This window comes from Anopheles coluzzii, chromosome 3 (assembly GCF_943734685.1).
Source record: "Anopheles coluzzii chromosome 3, AcolN3, whole genome shotgun sequence".
Taxonomy (NCBI): Eukaryota; Metazoa; Arthropoda; class Insecta; order Diptera; family Culicidae; genus Anopheles; species Anopheles coluzzii.
In genome coordinates, this window is record NC_064671.1 from 93,598,927 (window position 1) to 93,611,860 (window position 12,934).

The window sequence follows — 12,934 nt, forward strand, 5'->3', positions numbered from 1 at the left end:
CGAAGGACGAAGATTTTCTCAGCGTTTAGGAGGAAGCGCGAAGGAACGCCGACTAGCACAGGCCAACCCGGAATGTATAGGCAAAAAAAACAGCCACGAAAGCCGTTCAAGCGATACCGAAATAGTGAGTCACATAATTGCTGCTTTGATACTGGAAGACACAAAAAATAACGCTACAAAAGGACTGATCGATGCGAGAGAACGAGAGTAAAGGAGAGAGGTTGGAGTAAGAATAGTAACGCGATTGTAAAAAGAAAACCACTGCTGTACATAGATGGTAGCTTAGTGAACTGTTAAACGCGATCGAAAATTATAAAGAAAAAAACACGCACAACCATAGTGGAATCGGGAAGAGAACAAAAAAAACCCCAAAACCCTTGTGTGAGTTCCGGCGAAGCGGTTCGATTTCCCTATCAGACTGAACTTAGCGTGTAGGCGCGAAAAGGCGAGCCAGAAGGTGAAGGAGAGAACCAGAAAGTGTGATGAAATTATCAGACCTAAACGCATACTACAACCGCGATATAGCTAGTGGACAGCAAAGAAATAATTGGCAATAATTTAGAGAGAAAAAGAGAGAAACATGACATGGTAAATCGATAAAAGTATGATGAAAATAGAAAACATTATAAAAAGAAACACAAACATGTAAATAGTGGTTCAATGAGCCAGAAGTTGCATAAAAGGTGCACAGAACAAAGAGAGCAAATGATTTAGCAGAGCGAAACTAGATGCAGAAAACAAACCAGAAGAAGTAAATCGAATACACTCGCACAAAACCGGATGTTACTAAAGAGAAATAGAACAGACGCTTTCATTACACAAACTCAAATCCCCCCCACTGTAGCGGGGCGATAGTTCAAAGTGGCCAAACAACAACAAAAAAAAAACCCCTTCAATTCTGTTCCGTTCACCGTTGGGCAACTACTTTGCACTAGATTGTTTTGGGTTGGTTCATTCTTTTCGTTTCAAGGTGGGTTCGTTTTGCAGTTCTGTCTGCGCGAAGGTTTGCGCAATTAGTGTCAAATCGATGCGGCAAAATCAGAGTAGAGTTGTGGGTGAAGCGAAAAAAACAACCAGTAAAGAAAAACATTGTTACAAACAGACTAAATGTTTTGCCTTCAGCAAAGCAAACATGTTGCAAAATATGACGGACGAGTAGAGCAAACAAACGAAACAGATCGAAATAAAAAACCAACAACCACAACTACTAGAATAAGCGAGACGAAAAAGAACAAAAGTCAAGCGTATATGTAAAATGCCACTAAGCCCGTTGCCTGCTCGAAAGGAAGGAAAGGGAACGAAATAAATACAACAAAAATCGCGTATATTAATATATTTTAGGAGCTATGGAAAATTCACCACAAAAAAAAACCCGAGAGTAAAATAGCAACTTTGCGGTACAAGCGGTATATGTATAAGCAGAAAGGGACAACAAAGATATACCTATATACACGCAAAAAGCCACTCGTATTATATACATATGAGGCGCGTTTGGGGAGGGTGGTCGGCTAGTGCTGCGAGTAACGAGTATGGTTCACAATAAACCAACCCAACAAAACAAAGAAAGAGCGAAAAAAGTTGGAAAACAAACACAAAAAAACACGTGAATAAAACAAAAAACTAATTAATCAAACATAACAACAACGGCTCCGATGCACTCGATTTTGTTTTTGTTACTGTGTGTGTGTGTGTACAAGTTGGACACAATTGAAGCCCAGTGCCCATCGAATCGGTCGCTTCCGGTCAGGAGGGTTTGGGGGTTCAGAGGAGGGAGTTAAGCAGGTCAGGCCAGTGTTTCGTCACCACGAACAAGAGTGTCCAAGCTCCCCCCCGGTGGCCCGGTCCATCGTCACCTCATTTCCAGGCGTTAGGCGTCACATTTGTTTGTTTGTCCGCTGCGTTCGATTTCCGCTTTGTCTTCGCATTTGGTGTTGTGTCTAGGTCGTGGCGGTTTTTGTCAACGTTTGCCGCGATGGGGCACGAACCAGTTTGGTGAAAGTTTCCGCCAACGGTGGGTAAGTGTGAATATTTTAAAACTGTATCACTTTTTACGATGTCCCGTCAATAGACGTGGAGTGTCGCAGGGCAAGGTTGGAACCGAGCGTTGACCGGGTAATTTGGGTCACTGTGTAGCTTTTATTGGTGGCCACGGCCGGTTGAGGTGGGTACGGGGCATGGGAAATTTGGAGCTTAATTTGGCGCGGAGGCCCTGGATCCGGTCGCACGGAAACCGACATTTAGCTTTGGCGGCAATTGCAATTGACAGGCGATATAGGTGGGTCACTTTCGCAAATATGGCTTCACGGAAAGAAATCGATCCGCTGCCTCATAAACGACATGACAACGACCGACCCAGCCGGCTCGATGATGGTAAGCGGAAATGTAAACAAACGCGCCCGAATGTTTGCAAAAGTATTAATGCAGCAGGCGAGAGTGCGGGCTCAGAACAAGCTCGGTAGAGATTCTGCGAGAGTGATGATTTGGCGCTTTTTGACACCGCGCTGCGCAGCAATGGGTAAAGTAGATTTTATGCAATAAACATATTCTGTTGACACAACATTAAAGCCTTCTCTCTCTACTGTTGCAGGATTCGGGAATGGGTTACAACCCCTGAGGGTATCCCAAACCAGGCAGGAAGCCATTGCGCACCTCCCCCAGCATGGTGAGTTTGTTGCTTTGGAAAAATGCGATTGCCAAATTGTAAATTCTACCATTTTTGTTAAAGCCGCTTAAGCCTTTCGAATCGCTCGACGGAAAGGTTTCGCACACACGACGCAGGCGAGGAACGAACGCACCGGACCGACAACAGTCCCTGAAGCGGGAATGATGGCAACTCGTCGTCGTCGTTGTTGCTGCCGTCGCCGCCACATCGCCAACAACGGTGTAAGTAAATATTGACTTTTAATTAAAACCTAATCTGAAGACCTCTGTTTGTGTGCGAGCCCGAGCGTGTTGCGAATCGGATGTAGACAGGACTATGTGTAGGGAGAGGGAGAGTTGGGACTGTTTTTTTTCCCGTCACCGGGAGTCACCGAGTTGGTGGCGTGCGATGCGCTTCCCGTTTGTTGTTCATTGTGTTCCGAAACGGTTGGAGCTTCTTCAACGCGGCCGATGGAATGTTGCCTGTGCCGTGCTTTACTCGAATTGTTGCCACCGGATGTGGCGATCTCGGAATCATCAACACCATCCGTTCTGTGGGTTCTGGCGGGGTGGCAAACGGGACAGGGACGTCTGACGGGGGATGACGAATTCGGTTATGGTCCGTAGTTTTCCAGCAGTTTGACGCGTTGGATGTTGTTAGATGGGCGTTTTTTTCCTTTCTCTCTCTCACTGTCCCAGGGTAGGTACCGTACCGTATAGCTGCCACGGTTGGGCAAGTTTGTACCACCACACAAAGTCGTCTCGTGGGATGGACGCAATGGGACAAACACAACACGAGAGGAGGAAAAAAAACAGCGTACAGAACCCAGAACCTATATGTGTGTTGCGGGGTTTAATCCATGCACCGTTCCGAGCCGCTGGCCAAACGGTCACCACACTCGGATCGCTCGATGCGGTGGTACAGGTCCACCTTCAGCCGAACCGGACCCGGACCGGACGCCTTTTGCCGAGTAATAGGCTTTTTATTTGATTTGCACTGCGCCAACAGTCGGGCCGGGACAGCGTGCAGCTGTGGTGGCAAGCTTGCTGAAGCATACGAGATTGAGAGCAGATTGAGCGGCGATATGTGGAGCGGCACGGCACCGATCAAGGGCAGACATTAAGCTTGGGCTTGGTCGCTGAAGCTGCACGAACTCGGATGTCCCTCCCCCACCCCCCCGTCCCCCTGGGTCGTTTGAATTTATCGACCGAAGCCCTCGGGAATGGTGTGCAGCCTGCTCTGGTAATGAACTGTGCTGTTACCTACCCGTTGCGCTGGGTCTTTGCATAGGAATCCAACCACAATCGCAAAAGGCTGGCCCAGAGATACGGAGTAGAAATGTTTGCTCCCAAAAAAACACAGAACAAGTGCACCCACCAACCAACCAAAGTGCACCTTGGGTGTTTTTTACGGTGGCTGTAATCAAAGTTGGACAAAAAGTGTTTGAAAAAGCTTAACTCTACCCCTCTGCTCGTGCTCAGTGTCGTGCACGTTGCAGCAAGTTAAAGGGCTTTCAGCGCCTGCACCGGTGACCTACTCGCCGATGATGGCGCTGAAAAGCTGAACGAGCTGAGGAGAACGCATGCAGAAGGAAACGACCGACTCGGGATGATGTTTCTACCATTTGCTCACACACACGGACACAGAGCTTTTGATTGTGAAAGTTTGTCACAATCATTCCAAACACGGGCTGGGGGCCACGGTGCGCTCCCCAGCGCCCTTCCTGCACTGTACCGCAGCAGCATGAAATCAGAAGCCGCCACAGCAACGGCAACTTTTGCAACGTCTGCAATTATCCGCAAGCACGCCGGGCTGACTCCGGGTCGTTCTCCGGTGCAGCAGGTCCGTTTGGCAAAGGTAAAGTTTTGCTTCGCTGTGTAAAGCGTGAGATTATCTTCCTACCTCTGTTAAAGTTGGGCGCTTGGCTTACCAGTAACTGTCAATCAGTGGGCTAATTACAGACGACGCACTGTGTTGAAGCGAAATCGGGACAAATTGTACCGAGTACCACGCCCTGTGCTGTGATTCGGCGGACGTGATAAGGCGGAGATACAGCTTTAAAGAATCATGGTGATTAGAGCTAGCCGCATATCCAAACGATGTACCTATGCTCGCGAGACTAGAATGCACATGCTCTCTTTAACGGCTGTTCCGGAGTTCATTGACGCGCCGGTCACGGGGTGACATACGCTGAATCTGACGGAATCGTCCATCCGAACGATAAGAGGTACGGTTTTGATTGCTCTTGACATCCGTCAGACGGCCGAAAACCCGACCGGTGGCTTATCTTTCGTCGGGTCAAACACTGGTTGCGGGTCTCGGGTCAATTAAACTCGTACGCTTCGATGAGTCTCCGGCAAGCCGTTGCATTTTTGACCGCCTAGATTGGAGTGTGCGTGTGTGTGTGTGAAGAACATCTGTGGGACATGTGGTGATCGGTTAGCAAACAGGCAGCGATTGTGAAGTAGCCACCGAGAACGCGCCGTCGCTGATAAGGAGGAGAGAACCATTGCCACCGGATTGTCCATATTCAAATATGTCAAATGTCGCGTTCGTGTCGGGCGGGGAACGATGCGGGATGATGGGCATCATTACACTTTTAACGACCTTTCATGTTCTTCCTTCCCTTTCAGTTCCCCACCACATGCCGCATTGATAACTGTCTCTCTCAGTGTGTGTGTGTGTGCGGAGGTAAAACATGGCCTCCAAGTGGCCTTCCCGCAATAAAGCCCGCATTTTATTGCAATCGATTTTACCGCGCACGGAAGCCGCTGTGCCCGTTTTGCGGCAAAATCGATATTTTTCGGCGTGTTTCGGCTGTTTGCGGCCGGTCCCACCGTCAGGCGTAAATTGATGAGCCACGGAGACGTGTTGACGGGGGAGAAAAAAGACCTGGCAGCCTATCAAATCAACCTTGAGGGGATGATATTCCGATGGCGTGCTTTTTGTTTGCGTTGCCTTTCGGAGCATTTCACTTTTTCGCATCGACCTTTGTGGCCCCCGAAGAAGGAAGGTGCGGCACGCTGCCGGCTTTCGGATCGATCCAGTAAAAGGGATTGAAGGCTGATGGATAGCGAAATAGACGACCGATGAGGTAAGCAATATTAACGGGGTCCGCACGAAGAGCGCGCAGGAAGCAGTCGCACAACCCGGCACACCCGGCACGCCCGGCAGAAAAGCGGTCAACCTGAACGGGGGAGGGGCGGAGGGCTGGCGGGGGCGCTTGTGCTGACATTGACGTTATCGTGTCGCGTTGGAGGGATGGTATGAAAAATGAAGGCAAGAAATGGTCGCATTAGTCGCATCTCGAGACACCGGACTCTCTTCGGGCCATCGGGACCAGCCAGAAGACCCTAGGCTTGTGCTTGTGTGTGTGTGTGTGTATGTGTTTGGTGGTCTGTCAAGATAAGTACAGCCCGAGACGGTGGCTATTAGGGCTTTCACGTCATGGCATAGGGCAGTGGCAAGACGGGACGGCAGCATGCCCATAGGTACGCAGCGCACCCGACGTGATGGAATACCTCTCGAAGAAACCAAGGGAGAGGAAGAGAAGGGAAAGAAGGGAAAATTATAGGTGTAAAGGAGACAAACGAATGCGTAATGCGAGCACGAAACGGAAGGACCGGAGGAACCGGGGCAACCACCGTGTGGCCATTTCATTCGTGTGTGTGTACGTGTGTGTGTGTCGCGTCGAAGGAATTGAGTTTTTATTTTAATTTCTTCCTTCTTTCCTTAGCATTTGTGTACATTTTTTTCTCCCTCTCTTTCTCTGTATGTTCCCTTGCGTCTCCATGGTCGCGGCTCATTTCAGGTTTCTGTACCCATTGCTTCCAGGCCAGGCTTCTGCTCCCGGCAGCACCCACAGACCCTCGATCTAGTTCAGGTTTCACCGAGCAATGGTATCAGGTTTTTGCTGTCTTTCTTATTTTAATTTTTATTACATAAAGGTAATAGTGGTAATAAAATATAAACTAGTTTCTCGGTTTTTTTCCCTTTGCTTTCAGTTCAGCCTTTTTTCTCTCTCTCTCTTCTTTCAGTATGCATGCGTGTGTGTGATGTAGTTGTCGTTCGAGTTGAGCTGGCACGGTGGAACTTCCACCGGCACGATGCGCGCATCATAAGCGACCGCGCATACGCCCGGTAGCATGGCGTGGAGGACAACGCTTCGGTGGCTCTCCTCCACCTGGAGGGCGTCACACGAACACACGCATAGCGCCAACCGATGTACCGATGCTGGCGAATTATCATATCGGAGGCGATGGCATGGGGGTCATCTGTTACAACGCGCCAGCAAGATGACGGGGGAAGGTTAATTCGCCTTTCACCAGCGCGTCATACACGCACTCTTTTCGATCTCGATTGTGTGACCGCGAAAGAATTGGACATGGATGTGTGTGTGTGTGTGTTCTTGGGCACGGGAATGATGGATTGTGTGGCTGGTCTGGCCAGAAGTCGGAGGAGCCACGACACACGCACCAGCCACGACCACGAACGAACGGCGACCCGGTTTCGGCGGAAAGTGTTGCGGTCGATTAGTCTGTGGTTTTGTGAAGCTGTTTGCATGAGGGTTTAGGTGTTGTTTGTTGTGTCTTTCTCCCCGTTGGACAGCGGAAATCATGAACCTACCCGTCCCCGGGCAGGAGGTTGACCTTTGCAATGGGAAGGATTCCGATGACTCCGTTGTTTGTGTAATTGCGGAATGAAGTTCATCCTTAAAGTAAATATTCATTCCAACTAGAACACTAATGACACCGTTCACGGTGCTGTTATCAGGATGTGTGTTGTGACTTGGACGCTAGCTAGACGACACACGGTGTTGCTCCAGTGCGGTGTAATGTTTCGCAAACAATCGTATCCGCTTCCAAGAAAGCTAGTAGTGTACTGTTGATAGTGCATCGTTCCTATCGTTCGTGCTGCACATCGGACGGTGGTTTGCGGACGCTCAAAGGCTTTCGGTGCGACATAACGGACCAAAACATGTGTACGAAACTCGATGAAACGTGCCGACCGTGAGTAATGTGGCGTGTTTTTGTGTTGTCCGAACGACTGAAGACTAATGGAACAATACCTGGAGAAAGATGAAGCGATGCCGCCGATGCAGCAAAGAGGTGAGTGACGCATAGTGTACCTTGTTTCCTTACCTTGGCTTTTAGGTACGATTATTCTAAACGTATTTTAATGTGAAAGTATTCATCCCAAAGCTGGCACTGGTTGACATGAAAGATTGTCAGCAGACGTGTGGCTCATTTCTGATTCCGGATGGCATCGTCCGGTTTGAGCCCGCACGTCAGGCCAGCTTCATTTACGGTAGGTCCGGACAGGACCGGAGACTGCCAAATACGTGGGACGTCGTAATTTTTGTCGCCGTCCAGCATTTTAGTAGCAGGCCTCGCTGGACACGACGAGTGCTGCGAAGAGCAACAAAACGGCTGGACCGAAAGACGAGACGACCAAAATCAAACCCGTCCGCAGTCTGCTGTCCTTTCCTACTGCTGCTGCTGCTTCTGCTCCTTCTGCCACGAACCATTAAGTTTGGAAACGTGTTAATTAAAAGAAAAAGTAATTATTATTTTCCCCCTGCTTTTGTCTACCCCGTTTGTCAGGGCGCGGGTTTCGGGTTCAATCGGTTGGTTTGTTCCGCGGTTCACAGGCCGCCATTCGCCCTCGCTCGGGATGCTGGATGGAGTAATATGCCTTTTAATACATTCGCAGCGCTGTGTGTGTGTGTGTATGATTTTTTATCGCCGCGTGTCTGCGTGTGTATTATTGCTCCTTCATCTTCTACCGAAAAAAAAACACACATACACTCCTTCCTTAATGGAATCGGGAGGGAAATGAGTAGGAGGAGAACCTGAAACCTCGACGGGCGAAAGACGACGTCGATAAGAGCAAAAGGATAGAGGCCGCGACGCTGGGAGATAAATGAGCAGGTTTCGTCGAGGGGTTTTTTTCTTCTTCTCTTTGTTTTGGGGCCCGCGGACGCCCGAATGTGACGATTGTCTGTCGCGGCCTTTCTTTCGGGACGGACAGGTTTGTTTTTTAGAGAGGGTTGAAGAGACGCTCCTTCACTTTAAGACCAAGCTGTTTGAGGGAGAAATACAACCTCTTGAAGCTGGGAACGAGCAAGGGCCATAGGTTAGGAAGTATTGCTTAGGATATGCTCAAATGAATAATGAAAATGGAACAGTGTGTCCCTATTCAACTTTAAAAAAAAGGGAAACGGATAAGCTGGGGTTATCTTGGTTCGATGATGAAAATGTCGATTTTTCTTTCACTTTCCTCTTAAATGGAAAGAGGGAAGAATGTCATCCTTAGGGAGCTATTTTGGGAGTTTAATCATTTGTTTGCTTTCGGGACTGGAGTAACTAAGTTGTAGAGACATAAAAAAGATAGTGTTTTCGATGTAAATTGTTTTCATTTCTGAGGTCGGTTGAATTCCAACAAAATGTTGGAATATTTTTAAATTAAAGAATGGTGCCTTGAAGCTCGCCGTCCAACTCTAGAACCACTGAAGAGTAAACCCCCCAAAGTACCCATAAACGTTAATGCTACCGGTGTTTGCTCCAACAACTGAGAGGAAAGGATTGGAGCACGACACCTGGGGAGAGGACATGCCGAGGTGTAACGAAAAATGAGACAATTTTCTTCGCCCACACGCCCCCGCACGCCCAGAAAAATCAACACAAACCCCGAAAAACGGTTCGTTCATCGCAGTGGACCGGAAGCCGCACCACCTACGTAATGGGTGTAATGGGCCAAAAGTCGAACAGCACCAACACCACGCGGCTTTGGCTACGCGGGCTTCGGCCGTGGCAATGGCGACCAACGGCAGTGTGCAGTCGTAGGTCGTAGGTTCTAATTGTTATTACCTTCCACTTGTATGTGTGTGTGTGTGCTACAGCGTGTTCTTATGTTTGCAGTTGATTTCGGTGCGTTTTTTACCTTCACTTCACACTGTCACCCACCCAGAAGAAGCAAAGCCTTCCTTCCGGGTTAGGGTGAAGTTTTTTTGGTTTGTTGCTGCTCTCCACAGTACTCCCATGAGAATGAGCCTGGTTGTTTTGCTTGTTTTGCTTCTCCTGCGCGGACAAGGAGAGCAACTTTGGGTAATTGAATGTATCAAAGTTTTATGCCGCCGAGCAAATGGAACAACACGAAAATAGGATCAGATTACTCGATTCGGGAGAGAGAGAAAAAAAAAACGCATAGTATCAACACGGACGTTCGTGGTAAGATTGTTGAAATGGCTCATAAAAAGGGTATATTTAGAAGTTTCGGTACTTCCTTTATCGCTTAAAATTCATTACACTCGCTGTGTCCCGCGTACGGTCGGCAAGTACCCCGGGACACACACAGACACGCTTGCAGTTTTCAATTATTACCCTTGTTTCACACGCTGTGCCCGATTAAAAGCAATAACGTTTCGGAAGCGTTGGTGCATAAAAACCTGGTCGAATAATCGCTGGTTTTAATAATTTAAATCGGCGAAGGTAACGTCTTTTTTGGTGAATTAATTTGACGACTATGCTGGCACGGCTAAGACTTTATCATAAAGGAAAAAATTGCGCTACAAACATTAAATCAAACGAATGAAGATGTCGTCGCTCGCTCGCTCGCGCGATAGAGATTTGCCTGCGATAACGAAGGGTATGCGTTTCGAACGCTGTCCAAAAACTGCTCTGCCCTCCCCATCAGATAATTCTAATTTAGTGCTGCGTTAATAAAATAATTAGCTCGATCACCATCGGAGGACGTGCTGGAGTAATAAAACGAAAAAATATCAGCATCTCGTCTGACTTCGTTGGTGCGTCGAATCTGAGATTATCTAAGAAACTACTGAGGAACTCGGGGTCTCTTTACGCCATTCGGAAATGTCAAATTTCAGGCCAATTTTTCATCCCGGACCAGATGTCTTCGGGCGATTTTGAAGGGGAGAAGGGAGTGGGAGCAATAAAAAGAAACGAGGAAGCCAGTTCCAACACTGGAGAAGACACTTTTTCCTCAATGTTGGCTGTATCGTAACTTTGGGAAGCTCAGATCGCACCGTAGGATAATCGGTCAACGTTAACGGGGTAGATAAGAGGCAGTGGAGGCACAGGCACCCTCTAGAGAACACGGCGTACGGGGAATGAAGGAGACGAGCGTGTTCTCCAAAACAAAATTAGTGGATGAATTCCAGAGATCTTTCCCTCCGGTTCTCCGCTCTCCGTTCGAAGCAGAAGCGCTCGTTGCACTTGTGGTCGTAGCGGTGGCTGAAAGCACACGGCAGAAGGGAAACATCTTATCGCATAGCACGTCATATTTATCATCGGTACCACTTCACTATCGTCCGGACGGAGCCACATCATGCAGACGGTGCGCATACGCACCGTGGTGTGTCTGGCCTGCGTCAAGGTGAAGATCATAAGGTCCAATAGAGTAGTGTGACCACGCGCAGCGGCATGCGGCAGCGAAGCAGAAGAAGCTCCCTAGCGCGGGAATCATAACATTTGCATTTTATGACATGGCGTGTGTTTGCTTCGCTCTGCCAGCCTTCCCGTGGTTGCTGCTTCTAATGCTATCGATGCTGCGGTTTTTTTTTCTTTCGAGTGCGTGTGTTTTACCTTCCCCTCCCGGGATCCCATCTCGCCGGACGGATAGGCTCGGTGCAGATGAAGATATCAGTTTTTTTTGGTTCCTTGTGGGACTATAAAACAGAGAAGTCAGTACCAAAAAAAGCGAAACATTCTTACTCCTCCGAGACGCTGGTGTCGTTTTCGGTGGCAGATGGAACAACAAGGGGAGTCGTTGTAACCGACGAGAGAGAATGACGGTTCCGAGCGCTCCGGTGAAGCCACGGTTCCAGTTGAGCGTGAAGTTAAAGTTGGTAAGTTACAAAAAAAACAAGCGGAAGGTTAACGTTCTTTTCAGCTATGAGCGTTTCTTCCTTATTTGAATCCCGTGCTCGAAGCCTAATGCTCATATTTCGCGTATCCTATGTCCAGAATGTTCAGCAAAACTGCCAAAAGTGAGGAGGGTCCGTGACCGTACCGTTTCGGATTTGCTCCTGAATGGCCGAGCTCCCGGACGAAGGGTGTACAGAAATCACAAGGGAGAAGGCCATCATGGAGGGGGATACTTTGTGAGCTTGGGGAAGCGGCTAGGAATTCGTTTATTTTAATTAATCTATCTGAGTTTCATATTTTTAATGGCATTTAAAAAAAGCAGCGTTTCGTTACACTCTTTACTAAACGAGACGACAATGAAAAGTATAAAAAAAACATTATTTTGATAATTTTTCAAGAAAACGAGATTTTTTGATAATTATTTAAATGCATTCTGTTACTATATCCAAATAGAAGCTAACGATACATGGTTGTTTCCATCCAAATAATCTCACAAGCTTGTCTATTGACATTTTACTTGCATTTTGTAGCTTAAATTTCATTCCCTCTGCTTGCAAGAACACCCAGCGCTACATCACAAATTTAGTTGCTCGTTTGCCGACAGTCCATTTTTTGAGAACCAATTTAAACAGGGGCTAGAAAATGGGAAATAGGCGGCACCGAAGTCAACCCCATCTCTCCAGGGCTGTGCAAAACAGCGAAAAGCACTTCCCGCCACAGCAACTGTGGGCAGGGAATGGGTGACCCGGTGCCATTGCCATCATTAAAGGTAACGTTGAGTTAGGACAAGGGTCAACCCTGTCGTCGATCGATTTTCATTTGTTTTCAATTTCTTGTCCACTCAGGAGCTAGTTTCGTTGTATTTCCCCGAGAGAGAAAGAGTGAGGCAATCTACTGTGCAAGGAAGTGCTGAGTGGACAAGAAGCCTTTTCACATTAGAGACTCGCTGTCCGATTCTATTCCCCTGAAGGAAAAAACTAGCCTGAAAATGCTTTTATTCTTTAGCCAGCACTTTACGCCCGTGCAGCGGCAGCACAATGTAGGACGACTTCATATGATCTTCTCAGCAAGGAACGTGCAAGGGTACAGAATTTAGCGGACAGTGTTGGAAACGGGACACGGGCAAAAGGGAACGCGAAATCGGCCCCTTTTCATTGACCGGACAACATCGTCGACGACGACGCCAACTGACGGATGGACGAACGGACGCTGTCGCCTTTAAAGTCATCCCGGGCAATATATCAAAAACTTGAAAAGGACCCGGACCGGAGCCCTTTTTGTCGTCCTCCCACTCTGCGCAGTCTTGCGCTCGGTGTCGGGGAAGTGGTCACGAGCATAGCCGTGGTCTTGTCGTCGGAGGAGTGGAAGACTTGATGGATTTCGGTTCCGAAAAAAAAAACAAAAAGGA

At 48.2% G+C, this 12,934-nt stretch overlaps 1 long non-coding RNA gene across 1 annotated transcript in view; it reads left to right on the forward strand.

Moving 5' to 3' along the window:
- The first annotated feature begins 1,852 nt into the window (after positions 1-1,852).
- LOC120959884 (uncharacterized) overlaps positions 1,853-12,934 on the forward strand; it is a 45,306-nt gene continuing 34,224 nt past the window's right edge. The window contains exons 1-2 of the long non-coding RNA XR_007452597.1: positions 1,853-2,662; positions 2,726-7,749. This is a non-coding gene — a long non-coding RNA (uncharacterized LOC120959884). The remainder of the gene's footprint in view (positions 2,663-2,725; positions 7,750-12,934) is intronic.